The sequence below is a fragment of the Prionailurus viverrinus genome, chromosome A3, assembly GCF_022837055.1.
Source record: "Prionailurus viverrinus isolate Anna chromosome A3, UM_Priviv_1.0, whole genome shotgun sequence".
NCBI lineage: Eukaryota > Metazoa > Chordata > Mammalia > Carnivora > Felidae > Prionailurus > Prionailurus viverrinus.
In genome coordinates this window covers 30,533,355-30,548,634 of record NC_062563.1, presented here as the reverse complement: position 1 = coordinate 30,548,634, position 15,280 = coordinate 30,533,355, and the positions used below count along the sequence as shown (strand labels likewise).

At 45.7% G+C, this 15,280-nt stretch overlaps 1 protein-coding gene across 2 annotated transcripts in view; it reads right to left on the bottom strand.

The window, feature by feature from the left end:
* PANK2 (pantothenate kinase 2) overlaps window positions 1-10,589 on the bottom strand; it is a 53,080-nt gene extending 42,491 nt beyond the window's left edge. Inside the window, exon 1 of one of the 2 annotated variants that reach the window (XM_047852524.1) lies at window positions 10,337-10,589. The gene's annotated coding sequence lies outside the window, so the exon portion shown is untranslated. The remainder of the gene's footprint in view (window positions 1-10,336) is intronic. The other variant, XM_047852527.1, reaches the window with a different exon arrangement.
* Between the last annotated feature and the right edge of the window lie 4,691 nt (window positions 10,590-15,280).

Genomic DNA, 15,280 nt, shown 5'->3' with positions numbered 1-15,280 from the left:
TTATTTTGTTTATGCATTCACCAGCTGGTGGACATTTGGGTCACTTACACTTGTTGGCTATCTTGAATAAAACTGCTCTGAAATGTGTGTTCATGTCTCTCTGGGGACATATGATCTCATCTGTAGGAATAGGTCAAATGGTAAATGTTTGCTGAACTTTGCAAGAAAATTTCCTTCAGGGGCGCCTGGGTGGCTCAGTCGGTTAAGCGTCCGACTTCAGCTCAGGTCACGATCTCGCGGTCTGCGAGTTCGAGCCCCGCGTCGGGCTCTGGGCTGATGGCTCAGAGCCTGGAGCCTGCTTCCGATTCTGTGCCTCCCTCTCTCTCTGCCCCTCCCCCGTTCATGCTCTGTCTCTCTCTGTCTCAAAAATAAATAAACATTAAAAAAAAAATAAAGTGGCATGTCTTTATAAAAAAAAAATTTCCTTCATTTCTTCTTTGCCATAGTTCCCTTCAAGGGACTCAAACCCTTTTTATTATTTCTTTAATGTTTATTTTATTTTTGAGAGAGAGAGACAGAGTGTGAGCAGGGGAGAGACAGAGGGAGAGGGAGACACAGAATCCAGAGCAGGCTCCAGACTCTGAACTGTCAGCACAGAGCCCAATGCGGGGCTCGAACTCACAAAAACCACGAGATCATGACCTGAACCAAAGTCCAAAACCTTTTTTATTGTATACTTGTTTATTTTCTCCTCTCACACCCATCTCTCCACTAGACTGCAATTGCATGATGCAGGGACCCTGGGTCATTGGTTTTCACTGTGCCCAAAGGGCCTAGCACAGGGCTCTTCATGAATATTTTTGATTGAGTATATGTCTGAATAAAATAGAAATCATATTGTCCCCTGCCTGAAATGTCTTCAAATCAAAGGGCTCCCAATGAATGAAACCTTAACCTTAACCTTTGGGCTTATAAGCCCGAAGAAATCTAAAACACCCTATCAGTACGGAATGACAAGGTATGTGTAGTGACCTAAACCTCTTGGAGACTGCAGAGATTGGAGCAGCTGGGGTTCTGGGAAGCCAATGAAGACCCAAAGAGCCACCGAGCTCCTGTCATGTGCACAACTATCATGTGGCACTGGGGCTGGCCCTAAGTGTGGCCAGAGAAGGCAGCTGCCTGTTCAGTTCAAGGTAAGGACACTTCCCTCCTTGCATTAGAGGAATGCATTATCTGATTGGTAAATTTGAAACCAGGAACTGAGCGTGCTTGGCTGGGCCCTAACTCCCGCCCCTGCGGGTGTCAGGGGGCTTGTGGGGCGTGTGCTTTCTGGTCTGCCCTCTGCCACCGCATAAGGGCCTACCCTTGTGGGGACTCGGGGGAGGCCTGCAGTATCCAGAACCACCATGAACAGGTAGACAAGACCGTCAAATTCAAGGCTTAAAGCACTTAGCTACAGACCATATTCTCCAACCAGCTTCAAAAGTTTAAAAACTTCTGAAGTTTTTCTGATCACTGACTCCTATCTGTCTCTCAGAGAAGCACAGATAGGTATGGTCCTTGGGGCCCGTAAACTTCAACGCTCTCTGTTCTTTCTACTGTTTCTGGGGCTTACCCAGAGGTAAAAACAGCTGGGTTGTAAACACCTTGAGAGAAGGAGCCATGACTTTATCATTTTTCTATACTCTCCCCTACCCAATAGATATGTAGCTGGCAAACAGCAGGCCACCAAATGTAAAAGTAGAACTCCTGATAAGGTCATTGAAGTAGGCTGTGAAACGGCACCGGGCTGCTCTAAAGCACCTGATGCCAGTTAACTGCCCAGGAGCCAGCTTGATAAGCTGCAGATTAGTCATGGTGGAAGAATTCCTCAAAACAAACAGGCTTCTGAGACAGTAGTTCTCAGTCCAGACTACACCCAAGAATCACCTGGGGAACTTTGCCGGGGGTGGGGGGGAAAGAAAGCCAGGCCACATCCCGGGCACATGAAGTTAGTTGGCCTCTCTGGGGGTGGGACCCAGGCATCCGTAGTTTTTCATTCCCTGGCTGAGTTTTCTAGGCTGGCCTTGCTTTGGCATAATTAGTAGTTTGTAGCAAATGCAGAATCTCTGGCCCCACTCCAGACCCACCTAAAATCTGCAATTTTAGCAAAAGCCCCAGGTGATTCATGTATGTATTAAAGTTTGGGAAGCACGAGTTTAGAATACAGGCTTTGGAGTGAGTCAGACCTTGTTTTTGTTTTGTTTTGTTTGAGAGAGAAGGCATGAGAGAACAAGGGACAGAGAGAGAGAGAGACAGAGAGAAGCAGGGCTTGAGCTCAACCAATGTGGGACTCGAACTCGTGAACCATGAAATCACGACCCGAGCCAAAGTCAGATAGACACTTCACGACTGAGCCACCCAGGCACCCCAGCCAGACCTTGGTTCTAATTCTACAGGCGCCAGCTGAGGGATTTGGGGCAAGCTGCTTAACCTAGCTAACCTCAGTTGAATAACCAATGGCAGGTCCACACAATGGAACACTATGCAGCCATCAAAAGGAATTGTAACATCTTGAGATGCAATGGAGTGATTCCCACAGTATACACTGAAAAAAATATATATTGTGTATTTTAACAGAAAGATTTAAAAAAGCGTAATGGGCTTTGGGTTAAACAAGATATGTGGAGGGGTTAGAATTGTTTCTGGTACGTAGTAAGTGCTTAACAAATTATCAGCTATTATTATTCCTTTGTTGATGCAGTTACTAGCTGGTAGCTCAAAGAGATGATGGGGGTGCCATGGCTCTGTAGTTTCAGCAAGACACCTAGGGAAGTCTCATGCTATCAGGACACAAAAGAAAAATGTGGGCTTAACTTCTGATTATGAAAAATAAAAAATGTACAAAACTCAAGTACCATGAGCCATCACATTATTTAAATCTCCCTGATTGTCGATCTTGCTCTTATAATGGTTGTGGCAAATTCATTTTTCCAAACAAGGTCAACATATTGCACTTCATTGCTTTGTCTCTTAAATCTTTTTTAACCTATAAGTTCTTTCTCCATTTATTTGTCTTGCCATTTGTTTATTGAAGAAGCCAGGTTGCTGGTCCTGAAGAACGCCTACATTCCAGATTTTGATGATTCCATCCTTGTAGGTTAAAGGCTTGATGAGATTCAGGTTTGCATTATTTAAAATAACTCCTCATAGGTGGTGCTATTTACTTCCTATTCATTTAATCGGGAGAACAGGAAAATCCTATTTCTTAACATTAACTAATTATTTGCATTAAGACTTTAAGATTGGTCATTTGGTCATGGATCATCAGATTGGTCCATCCATTATAAAGTTCTCCATCAGCTTTTTACCGACTGGTTTTAGCAACTATTGATGATACTGCCTAATGGTGATAGTCATTATTTTATTAGAGGCTGCAAAATTGTGATATTCTAATTCTTTTCTCTCTTCTGCACTTAATTAACTGGAATTCTCTTATAAAGAACCTTCAACTCTTTGGTATCCTAAAGTAGGACTTGTATAGAAAAAGCAAGATTGATTCTTTTTTTTTTTAATTAAAAAAATTTTTTTTAGGGGCGCCTGGGTGGCGCAGTCGGTTAAGCGTCCGACTTCAGCCAGGTCACGATCTCACGGTTCGTGAGTTCGAGCCCCGCGTCGGGCTCTGGGCTGATGGCTCGGAGCCTGGAGCCTGTTTCCGATTCTGTGTCTCCCTCTCTCTCTCTCTCTCTCTGCCCCTCCCCCGTTCATGCTCTGTCTCTCTCTGTCCCAAAAATAAATAAAAACGTTGAAAAAAATTTTTTTTAATTTTAAGTAGGCTCCACACCCAACATGGGACTCAAACTCATGACCCTCAGATCAAGAGTCATACCTTGTACCGACTTAGCCAGCCAGGCACACCCCACCTCATTCTTTTTTTAAGGCAGGATTGATTCTTTCTCTTTATTGGCTGGTTTTCAGAATGAATTGGTCTTCTAGCAACTTTTTTTCTTTGTAGTATTATTATGAACTCAGGCATTTTTAAAACATTTGATGAATTTCAATCCATTGGAGTCACTCTTCTTTTTGATGTTCAAATTGTCCCACGTTTGGCCAATAGAAGCCCTTCAGATTCATTCTGTAGTCATTTAAACATGACTCTACTAGTTTTGTTTGTTTGTTTTTTAAGTTTATTTATATTGAGACAGAGAGAGAGAACGTGAGATAGAGGGAGAGAGGAGGGTCAGAGAGCAGGGAGAGAGAAAATCCCAAGTAGGCGCCATGCTGTCAGCATAGAGCCTTATGCAGGGCTCAATCTCACAAACCATTAGATCATGACCTGAGCTGAAATCAAGAGTTGAATGCATAACCGCCCGGGGCCACCCAGGTGCCCCTGCTCTAGTAGTCTTAAATAACTTCTTTGTTTTCTGCTATGACAGGAGATTCCAGCCTCAGCCCTGTAAATTTCCTGCCCAGATCGTGAATCAGACATTTCTCCAAGGAGTAATTATTTCTATCAGTGGGAAATGTTGTTTAGAGGCCACAATTTGAACACTAGGCATGCACATTGCTACTGGGTTGTTCATTGTTTCTAGTCCCTTTTGGCAGATAGAGCTAGAAAATGTTTTTTTTTTTTTAATTTTTTTTTTCAACATTTATTTATTTTTTCTGGGACAGAGAGAGACAGAGCATGAACGGGGGAGAGGCAGAGAGAGAGGGAGACACAGAATCGGAAACAAGCTCCAGGCTCTGAGCCATCAGCCCAGAGCCTGACGCGGGGCTCGAACTCACGGAGTGTGAGATCGTGACCTGGCTGAAGTCGGACGCTTAACCGACTGCGCCACCCAGGCGCCCCTAGAAAATGTATTTTTAAAGAGAAAAGTATAGGGGCGCCTGGGTGGCGCAGTCGGTTAAGCGTCCAACTTCAGCTCAGGTCACGATCTCACGGTCTGGTCCGTGAGTTCGAGCCCCGCGTCAAGCTCTGGGCTGATGGCTCAGAGCCTGGAGCCTGCTTCCGATTCTGTGTCTCCCTCTCTCTCTGCCCCTCCCCCGTTCATGCTCTGTCTTTGTCTCAAAAATAAATAAACATTTAAAAAAATTAATAAATAAAGAGAAAAGTATATCATAAATTTATACTAATATTTTTCCATTCATTTTTAAGGTTATCGAGTTCTTAATTTCTTTGGTTTTATCTTACCCTGAAAATCTAAATTCTTAACAACATTCACTACTTATTTGCTTTATCATTAGAGATAATAATTTCAGGATAAAAATATCAACATTATTACCAAAAATGTGATTACTAAATACTATTTAAGATTTCTTTGCATTTCTTTTTGTCCTTAGAATATATTGCACTGGGGATGAAACATCAAATTGTTGTGCTTTAAAGTTGAACTAATTCCTCTCTGTATGGTTCGGCATCAATTCCATGCACAATTGGGTTATTTTTTTCCCCATTTTGATTCAATTTTTAGAAATACAAAAAAATTTAAATTTAACTTTGTTATATAATTATGTAAAATAGTAACACAGTTCCAAAGTCTAATCTACAAAACAAGGTACATCCAGAAAAGTCTAGCTTCTATCCTTGAACCTTCTCTGTTCCTGCCCTTTCTGTATAAGTAACCTTTTTTTTTTAAGTTTATTTATTTATTTTGAGAGAGAGAGAGAGAGAGAGAGAATGAGCAGGGGAGGGGCAGAGAGAGAGGGTGACAAATGATCCAAAGCAGGCTTTATGCCAACAGCAGAGAGCCTGGTACAGGCTCAAACTCATGAACCACAAGATCATGACCTGAGCCAAAGCCAGACACTTAACCGACTGAGCCATCCAGGCACCTCAGGTAACCAGTGTTTCAATTAGTTTTTGTTTACCCTTTCATGAAAATAGACAAGAGATTCCAGTCCAAATTCTTTTTGTTTTGGCAATACTCATGGCTAAGATTTATTGTAGGGAAAGGATGCAAAGCAAAATCAGCAAAGGGAAAACTGTGTGGAGAAGAGTCCAGAGGAAACCAGACCCAAGATTTTTTTTTAATAAAATTTTTTAAACGTTTATTTATTATTGAGAGACAAAGAGACACAGAGTGGGAGCAGGTGAGGGGGCAGAGAGGGGGAGACACAGAATCTGAAGCAGGCTCCAGGCTCTGAGCTGTCAGCACAGAGCCCGACGCGGGGCTCGAACCCACAAACTGTGAGATCATGACCTGAGCTGAAGTTGGTTGCCTAACCAACTGAGCCACCCAGGAGCCCCCAGACCCAAGATTTTAAAGTCCTCTCCCAGTAGAGTCACATGGGGCATCAAGCCTCAACTCTTAACTAAAAACTTTGTTTTTTTTCTTAAATAAAAGAGTATACATTTTTTTCCACTTTTCTTGAGGTGAGGAGAGGCAAATAGAGAGGCAAAGAGAGAATATTAAGCAGGCTCCACATGCAGCACAGAGCCCAGTTCAAGACTAGAGCTCACGACTGTGAGATCATGATCTGAGCCAAAATCAAGAGTCAGATGCTCAACCAAATGAGCCACCCAGGTGCCCCATTTTTAAAAAATATTTATTTATTTATTTATTTGGGGAGGGGCAGAGAGGGAGAGAATCCCAAGCAGGCTCTGCACAGTCAGTATAGAGCCCAATGTGGGGCTCCATCTCATGAACCGTGAGATCATGACCTGAGCTGAAACCAAGAGTCAGATGCTTAGCCGACTGAGCCACCCAGGTGCCACCCCCTCCCTTTTTTTTTTTTTTTAAGTAGGCTCCATGCCCAACATGGGGCTTGAACTCATGACCCTGAGATTAAGAGTCAGATGCTCTACCGACTAAGCCAGCCAGGCACCCCTCCACTATTTTTTTTTCGTTTAACTAAACATGTAGTTCACGCCACAGCAGCATATGGATATTTCTTATTCTTACGTACAGCTGCAGAGCACTGATACCATGGTTCGTTCAGCCAATGTCCCATTAACGGACACCTAGGTTACTTCCAGTCCTTTGCCGTTTACAAGTGTACCACAATAATTAGCCTTGTACATACATCTTTGTTTATTTTTGCCAGTGTACCTTTGGCTTAGATTTCTAGAAATGGGATTGCTGGGTCTAAGAATAATATTAATATTTATGCTGGGTCTAAGAATTAAGCATAACTATTAATATTTATGCTCTGCTGCTGGTCAGAGCTAACTTCCCATCCTATAGTACATTAATGTTCATTAATGCTCATGAATGCTCATTAATGTACATTAATGTACATTAATGCTCATTAATGCACGTTAATGTACATTAATGTACATTCTACATTAATGCTCCCAGTGTCCGCCACGTGTTGGCAAATTGCGCCTTGAGTGCAACTACAAAATTTATGAGCTATCACTTCCAATGTTAAGTTCTGAAAGACGGTGACTTCTGTTTTGTTCTCACTCTCTCCAGCTCTTTTCTCCCGCTTTCCGGAATGAAGCAAGCTACTGCATTGGGAGCTGCTTTATGGAGAGGCCTGTGCAGCAGGGAGTGGAGGGCAGCCTCGGGGCTAACAGCCAGCAAGGAAGTGAGGCCCACAGAGCAACAATTCAGCGAGGAACTGAATCCTACAACAGCCACATGAGTGAGTTTGCAAGTGAATCCTCTCCAGGTTGAGCCCTAAGACGGCTGCAGCCCCCAGCCAACACCTCAATGGCAGCTTCCTGTGAGACCCTCAGCCAGATGACCCACAGGGCCTGCACCTGAAATCTTAACCCGCAGAAACCACAAAATACTAAAATTTTTAAAGCTACTTTTAAGTTTTAAGCTACTCAATTTTGGCATCGTTTCTTATACGCAGCATTCATTAGCAGATACATCTCTACTGGAGCTGCGTTGTACATACTCTTAATGCTGGATGACTGTAGGGAGAGTAGAGTCGTGATTTATTGAGTAACAGTGAGGTCATCTGATGACAGCAGTTGACCAATGGTCTTGAGTAGCACTGTGTGGGTCTTTGGCTCTGGCTTTGCCCTGTTCTCCATTTCATCAGCGATTTGCCTCATCCCGCACACGGAGAGGAAAAAAAAAATCCACAACCTGAGGAACCTCAACCAACTGAAACAAGGACCAAACCGTTCGGATTGTTGTATGAACTAAATTCAATTCAACAAAGACCTAGTAAGCTTGGCAATGATACTTTGTGGGGTGCTACGAGGAACTACAGAAGAAGCTAGAGGCTAGAACACCCCGCACCCCTACTGCTCTGAACAGGACCTCAGAGAGTCCTCACTTTCAAACCAAGGATGGGATTAAGTTAGGATTACCAAATGGCACAGCACACAAAGAACGATGTCTCTCGAACTTGTAGGGGAGTGAAGGACATTTTCAATTACTGTTCCTTGTCTTTACTCAAAACCTCCTTAGAAATGCAGTGACTCAGGGTGCCTGGGTGGCTCAGTCGGTTAAGCGTCCGACTTCAGCTCAGGTCATGATCTCGCGGTCTGCGAGTTCGAGCCCCGCGTCGGGCTCTGGGCTGATGGCTCAGAGCCTGGAGCCTGCTTCCGATTCTGTGTCTCCCTCTCTCTCGGCCCCTCCCCCATTCATGCTGTGTCTCTCTCTGTCTCAGAAATAAATAAACGTCAAAAAAAAATTAAAAAAAAAAAAAGAAATGCAGTGACTCCATGAGTCACACCTGCCTTTAATAAGATCTCCAGACTAGTTGTGTCTACACGGAAGTTTGAGAAACTCTGGCCTACGTAACTCTGTTTGGCTGGGAGTTTTGATGTTTTGCAGCAAGCACATTTTCACGTATTACCTGTGTAATCAAAAGATGTTTTAAAGAGACTAGATTATAAAGAAGGTGAAAATTCAGGGAGGAGACTGACCCCTGCTGGACTAGCTGGGAAGGAGTCCGCAGAGCCAGTCCAGGAGGTAACAGGCTGCCACATCCCCTGAGAGCCGAGGTGCCGCTCTCTGGGTGGAAAACTGAGAACGAAGGCAGGAGGGAAGAGGGGGAGAGGTCCTGGACAAGCGCCCCAGCTTGAAAGTTCTGTTTCTGCTCACTGCCGTAAGCTTGCTACAAGCAGACATCTGGCCCCAGTAGACCCTCATAACTGCAAGTTGAATGCAGGAAATGTCCAAGGATCTGAAGTTCTAGCAGTGATGACAGCCGAATGACTGCAAACGAGTGTCCGTGGACTCACAACTCTAAGGACGTCGTGACAGCTAGTAGGAGAAGAAGTCATTCTTTCCACAATTACCAGCTTCTCTCTTTCCCCGTTCCTTTGGATCAGCCTCCTGCAAGAAGCCGATTTCCAGCTGCATGTGATGAGAGGATTTTTCTTTCTTCTTATGTTAAATACAAGTGAATTGATTAAATAGAAGACAGTGTCTGATTGCTAGGAAATCAGTGATTCAGATGGCATGGAATGGCACCTGGGGATGGGGGAAGAGAAAACACGAGGGGGAGGAAGCCCATACAGCCATCCGTGCCAAGGACAGTCAAGGGCGGACGGGGCTGAGGCTCGGAGGAGAAAGGATTTGACATCACTTGGTCCAGCCTCAACGTCTGTGGGTGCAGAATGATAAGGGATGATGGGAGCTGGCTGTGGACCCAGAACTATAAGCCAGAGCTTCCTCGCCTTCTCTGCTGTTCACACCCCACCGGCTTTCTCTGCCTACTTCCACCTTCCTGCCGCAGACCCCTACCTCCTTGCTGAGTGCACTTTCCACTAGGTATATTTTACTTCAATAGAAAGCTGTGTTTGGTGGGAGCAGGCATTTTGGGTGCTGTTGTTGTTGTTTTTAAGTAGACTTCACCATGAGCTCAAGACCTGAGCTTCAGATCAAGAGTCAGAGGCTTAACTGACTCAGCTCCCCGGGAGTCCCTGTTTTTATTTTGTTTTGTTTTGTTTTATAGATACAGCATTGAGCATATAGAAAAAAGATACTCGGTATGGGCTTTTAAAACACAGGCAAGTAGGGGAGACTGGTGGCTCCGTCAGTCAAGTGTCCGACTTTTGTTTCAGCTCAGGTCATGAACTCACGGTTGGTGAGTTCAAACCCCGCGTGGGGCTCTGCGCTGACGATGAGGAACCTCCTTCGGATTCTCTCTCTGCCTGTCTCTCTGCCCCTCATCTCTCTCTCTCTCTCTCTCTCTCTCTCTCTCTCTCAAGATAAATAAGTAAACTTAATAAAATAAAATACAGGCAAGGAAATGGGAATTAAATGCAGGGTTTGAGGCGAGCCATGGGAACTTAGAAAGCCTAGTAAATGAGAGGGGTCTAACCAAAGAAGGCTTCCAATAGCAGCTATCCCAAGGAGGGATAGGGAGCTGGAGGAAATGTGCATGTGCCCACTCTCCTCCTGTTCCAGCAGCAGAGGCCCCTCTCAGAGCCCATACTCTTCCCTGAGAGACTGAATATGCAAACAGACAGTGGCCAACACATATACGACGCTAGCATTCTTACCCCAAACGTCTGCAGTAACCAGCCTGGGAAGCCAAACCATAACGTCTGCAGCGGTGGGCTCAGAACAATCAGGACTCCGTGTCTGCCAGCTTCTTCCCGGTCTCGATTTCTGCAACTCAGGACCAACCAGAGAAAGCCAAACATGCTCCCTAGCCAATCACCGACGCGCCCCTTCTAGTTAGCCAGCCTCCAGCATCCGGGGCAAACAACCTCCAATCATAACACACCTGGAGCTCCCTTTCTTCTCCACCAGAACACTTTCCACCTCCCTGCCTTGGAGTCCCTTCCTGCCAAATGCAAGTGATAGTGGCTGACTCTTTTGCAAGCTTTGAATGCACAGCCTCCGTGTGTTCTCGTGTGGGTGATCTTGGTTTATTTTTGTATCTCCAGCAGGGAGTCTGGACACGAGCCGAACATATTCAGGAATCATGCTGTACTTCTACATCAGGAGGTAGGGCTGCCCCCTAGAATGTCCCTCCCTGTCCCTCCCAAAGGTAACCAGTCTTTCAAAGCCATGGATCATTTTTGCTAATCTCCGTACTTTTTGTGGAAACAGAATCCGACAGCGATGACCTTTGTGTGTGCGTTCTGACTTCTTTTGCTCACCAGCGGGTCTGTGAGATTTATCCATGTTGCTGTGGAGAGCAATAGGTTCATTTGTACTCATTTCTATATGCTGGCATTCTACTTTGTGACTTTACCACAGCTTATCGTATCCACTCTACCTTGGAGAGACATTGGGACTCATACCAGTTTGGGGCTAGTATGAACAGTGCAGTTAGAAACATTCTTGCACAGGAGAAGAAGAAGAAGAAGAAGAAGAAGAAGAAGAAGAAGAAGAAGAGGAGGAGGAAGAAGAGGAAGAAGGAGGGGGAGGGGGAGGAGGGGGGAGGGGGAGGAGGAGGAGGAGAAGAAAAAGAAAGGAAGGAGGGGAGGAAGAAAGAAAGAAAAGAAAAAAAAGACACATTCTTGCACACATTCTGGTAGACATAAGCTCTTGTTTCTGTTGTGTTCATGCCCAGGAGCGGAATTGCTACCTCCTAAGTTATGCATATGGTCACTGTCAGTAGGGTACTGCCAGTTTGCCAACAGTTTTACCAATTTATATACCCCCAAATGTCTGTGAAAGTTTCAGTTGCTCTGTGTTTTCATCAGTACTTGATCTTGTTTTGCTTGTTTTTAATGTTGATTCATTTTTGAGAGAGAGAGCACACACGTGCGCGTGGGAGAGGGGCAGGGAGCGAGGGGGACAAAGGATCTGAAGCAGGCTCTGTGATGACAGCAGAGAGCCTGACACACAGCTCCAACTCACCGTGAGATCACGACCTGAGCCAAGGTCAGACACTTCACCGAACTGAGCCACCCAGGTGCCCCAGCACTTGATCTTGTCAGACACTTTCACTATAGCCTTTCTGCTTCGGCGTCTTTGTAAATTTACACTTCATTTTCTTCTTATTCCCTATAGTTTCTAACTGTTACTGTTTTCCTGGGTTTAGTTATTGCAATTATTTTTTTTAATGTTTATTTACTTATTTTTGAGAGAGAGGAAGAGAGAGCGTGTGAGTGCGTGCACCTGTGTTCAAGAGGGGGAGGAGCAGGGAGGGGAGAGAGAATCACAAACAGGCTCTGTACTGTCAGTGCAGAGCCCCACGCTGGATTCGATCTCACGAACAGTGAGATCATGACCTGAGCCGAAACCAAGAGTTGGACATTTAACTGACTGAGCCATCCAGGCAACCCTAGTTATTGTAATTATTAATAGTATATAACTGATCAAAACAACACTTGTCCCTTCTCCCTACCCCCACCTTTGCTTCAGGCATCCCCCTTTAGACAGCTCACTATTGGACTGGAAACAATAGGTGGTGGAAGGGGGCCCTTGGGGTGGGGTTTTGCTTTGTTATTCTGTGTCTCCAAGGCATTTCCCAATACTCTGCACACAGGAGGTGCAAAATATTGTATAAATACATGAAAGTATGATATGAAAGCCCATTCGTCTCCACCACATTTTGTGAGCCATTCCCAACCACTGGAGAGTAAGCAAGGGTCTTTTTAAAAAAAAAAAAAATTTTTTTTTAACGTTTATTATTGAAGGACAGAGAGAGACTGAGTGTGAGCAGGGGAGGGGCCGAGAGAGAGGGAGACACAGAATCTGAAGCAGGCTCTAGGCTCTGAGCTGTCAGCACAGAGCCCGACGCGGGGCTCAAACTGCGAGATCATGACCTGAGCCGAAGTCGGACGCTTAACCAACTGAGCCACCCAGGCGCCCCAAGGGTCTTAACTCATATTAGGCCTTAGACCTGGCACTGGAGAATCCTTTAATAAACGATGTATGCTACACCAAACTGGCCTCTGGAGACCTGGCATTTTAGTCTCGAGCCCACTGCTTTGCCTCACACAGCCTTAGGCCGTTAAGCCTGAGCACACATACAACGATTATAGTCCAATTGTTACAATATCTCCAAAACTATTAATTATAATACTGCACATTATTACACTATTACACCATGGGGCAGATCTTGGCACCCTGGGCAGGAATGTGTTGGTGTGAAATCTCACTTCAAATGGGGTCCCGGCTCCAAGGCATCCAATCAGCTGTGGGTCATGAGCGTAGAACACGTCTAGCTCTGGGGGCTCAGGGGTCAGAGTTTTCCCTTGTACTGTCTCCTCTGGTCCTTCCTCCCTCCCAGTTTTGCAGACTAGCTATACATTGGGTCATAATGGTACCTCCTTTATAGGGTTGTTTGGGGATTAAATGAGTTAATATATTTAAAGTGCTTAGCCCAGCGCCTGGCACGCAGCAAAGTACGGGGTAAGCAGTGGCCCTTTTTATTATTGCTGTTGTTATTAACAGCAGCTGCAGGAGTGAGGAATACTGGGTGACCATGCCCAACACCAGCTGTAAACTTCACAGCCCTAGGCTACAAGGAAAAGAGCAGAAAGGTGAGCACAGGGAAAGCGTGTGATTTTCATCTCTAGAATCCCTTCCACCACTGATCAGACTAGGAATGCCAACACTACTTTTCCTATGGGGAGGTAGGGGGCAATTCTCGGCCATCGGTTTAGTGACGGTCCTTCAATGGAAAGCAAGTGACCTCAAGGCCTGACCGACTCCATCCCTGGGAGACTCCTATTAGAGCAGGAAACATGCTGTGGAATTTGAACCGGCCCAGTTGGGTAATTTCTGCCTGCTGGAAGGGCTCTGTCAGAACCTGGAGGAGGCCCCTGGTGCAATGGGCAAGCTGCCACGGGACACCCCCAACTGTTGCCTCTCTGGGACAGAAGCAGTAGCCAGACACCTCCAAGGAGCTTGTCAGTGGAAGAACCCCCTTTGGTGCCCTCTCACTAGGACAGGAACCCAGGGCTGCTCACTCCTTGAACTAGTTCAAATGGGATGCCACCCATGACCAAGAAACCAACAGGGGAGTGCCTAACGCTGCCTTGGGAGAAAATAGAGGGCCTTTACCACAAAATTCTCCCAACCCACATGTGCCCCTTGGCTTTCTGAACCCCTCACTCTGAGTTACAAAAGGAGCCTGTACAGAAAAGGGGGAATCGGGCAGGGATGAACAACGATGGCATGAGTCCGTAATTATTAAAGCTGGGTGGTAGGCACATGGCAGGTTCTCCTTCTGTTTTCTCTTATATATATTTCTTATATACATTTCTTTTTTTTTTTTTCAACATTTATTTTTGGGACAGAGACAGAGCATGAACAGGGGAGGGGCAGAGAGAGAGGGAGACACAGAATCAGAAACAGGCTCCAGGCTCTGAGCCATCAGCCCAGAGCCCGACGCGGGGCTCGAACTCCCGGACCGCGAGATCGTGACCTGGCTGAAGTCGGACGCTTAACCGACTGCGCCACCCAGGCGCCCCTTATATAGGGCATTTCTTATATTCTATTTTTGTGTGTTTGAAAGCTTTCCGTCAGAAATAATGTTTCTTAAAAGAAGCTATGAATAATCTAATGCCTGGCAGGGCAAAGGGCATCTTCTTGATCTCTGACCAGAAATTCCCCCTAAACCCAATTAAATCTGAGCGTATCCAGCAAGGAAAACAGGGGGAAGGTACGGCATTGGTCTGGCTTCAGTAGATTATCAAGCAAGGTCTATATTTCCCAAGGAGAAAAAAGCCATGGTGGCTCATACGTTCTGAGGGAAATGTTTTAGCAGGAGAGACAAGGTAGAGAGGGATTGTATTTTGACAGGTGGTGAGTCCCTAACGGACCAGGATGGCACTGAGCCTCTGGCCCCACCCCGGCCTTCACCCTGAGGTGAAGTGTGCTTTACCAAGTCTCCCAGTATAGGTGCCAAGTTTGCCACTCTACTGAGGGTAGAGGTTCTCTGTCCTCTCCTGGGGTTCTGGCCTCCATGTGGTCCAGGCCATGGTGGTGGGAGTGACCTGTGTCATTCTCCTCCTACACACCCTCCTGCAGCTGAAAGCCTCACTTCAAACCCCGGGATTCCTGAAATCTGACATATCTTACCAACTATCCCAAGTCCTCTCCTGGCCACAGGCCTCATTGCACTGGCCAATTCCCAACGCTGCTTCAAGTTGGCATTGTAGAGACCTTCAGTTGACAACGGCCAAAGTACGGATGCTGTTTCACGTAGGCCAGGATTAGGGCTTCTGGGCAGCATCATTTGAAAACTACCTGGTAGGGGGTACCTGGGTAGCTCAGTCAGTTCAGCATCCGACTCTTTGATTTTGGCTCAGGCCATTTTCCCATGGTCATGGGATTGAGCCCCATGTCAGGCTCTGTGCTTGAGATTTTCTCTCTCTCTCTCTCTCTCTCTCTCTCTCTCCCTCTGCCCCTCCCCCCTACTCATGTGCTCTCCATCTTTCAAAAAAATCTTTAAAAATCTGAAAAATGCCTGGTAGGTCCCTGAATGATTCCAAAAACCTTACACAAAGGTCTCTCCCACGTGGCTGGTCATTGTGCTT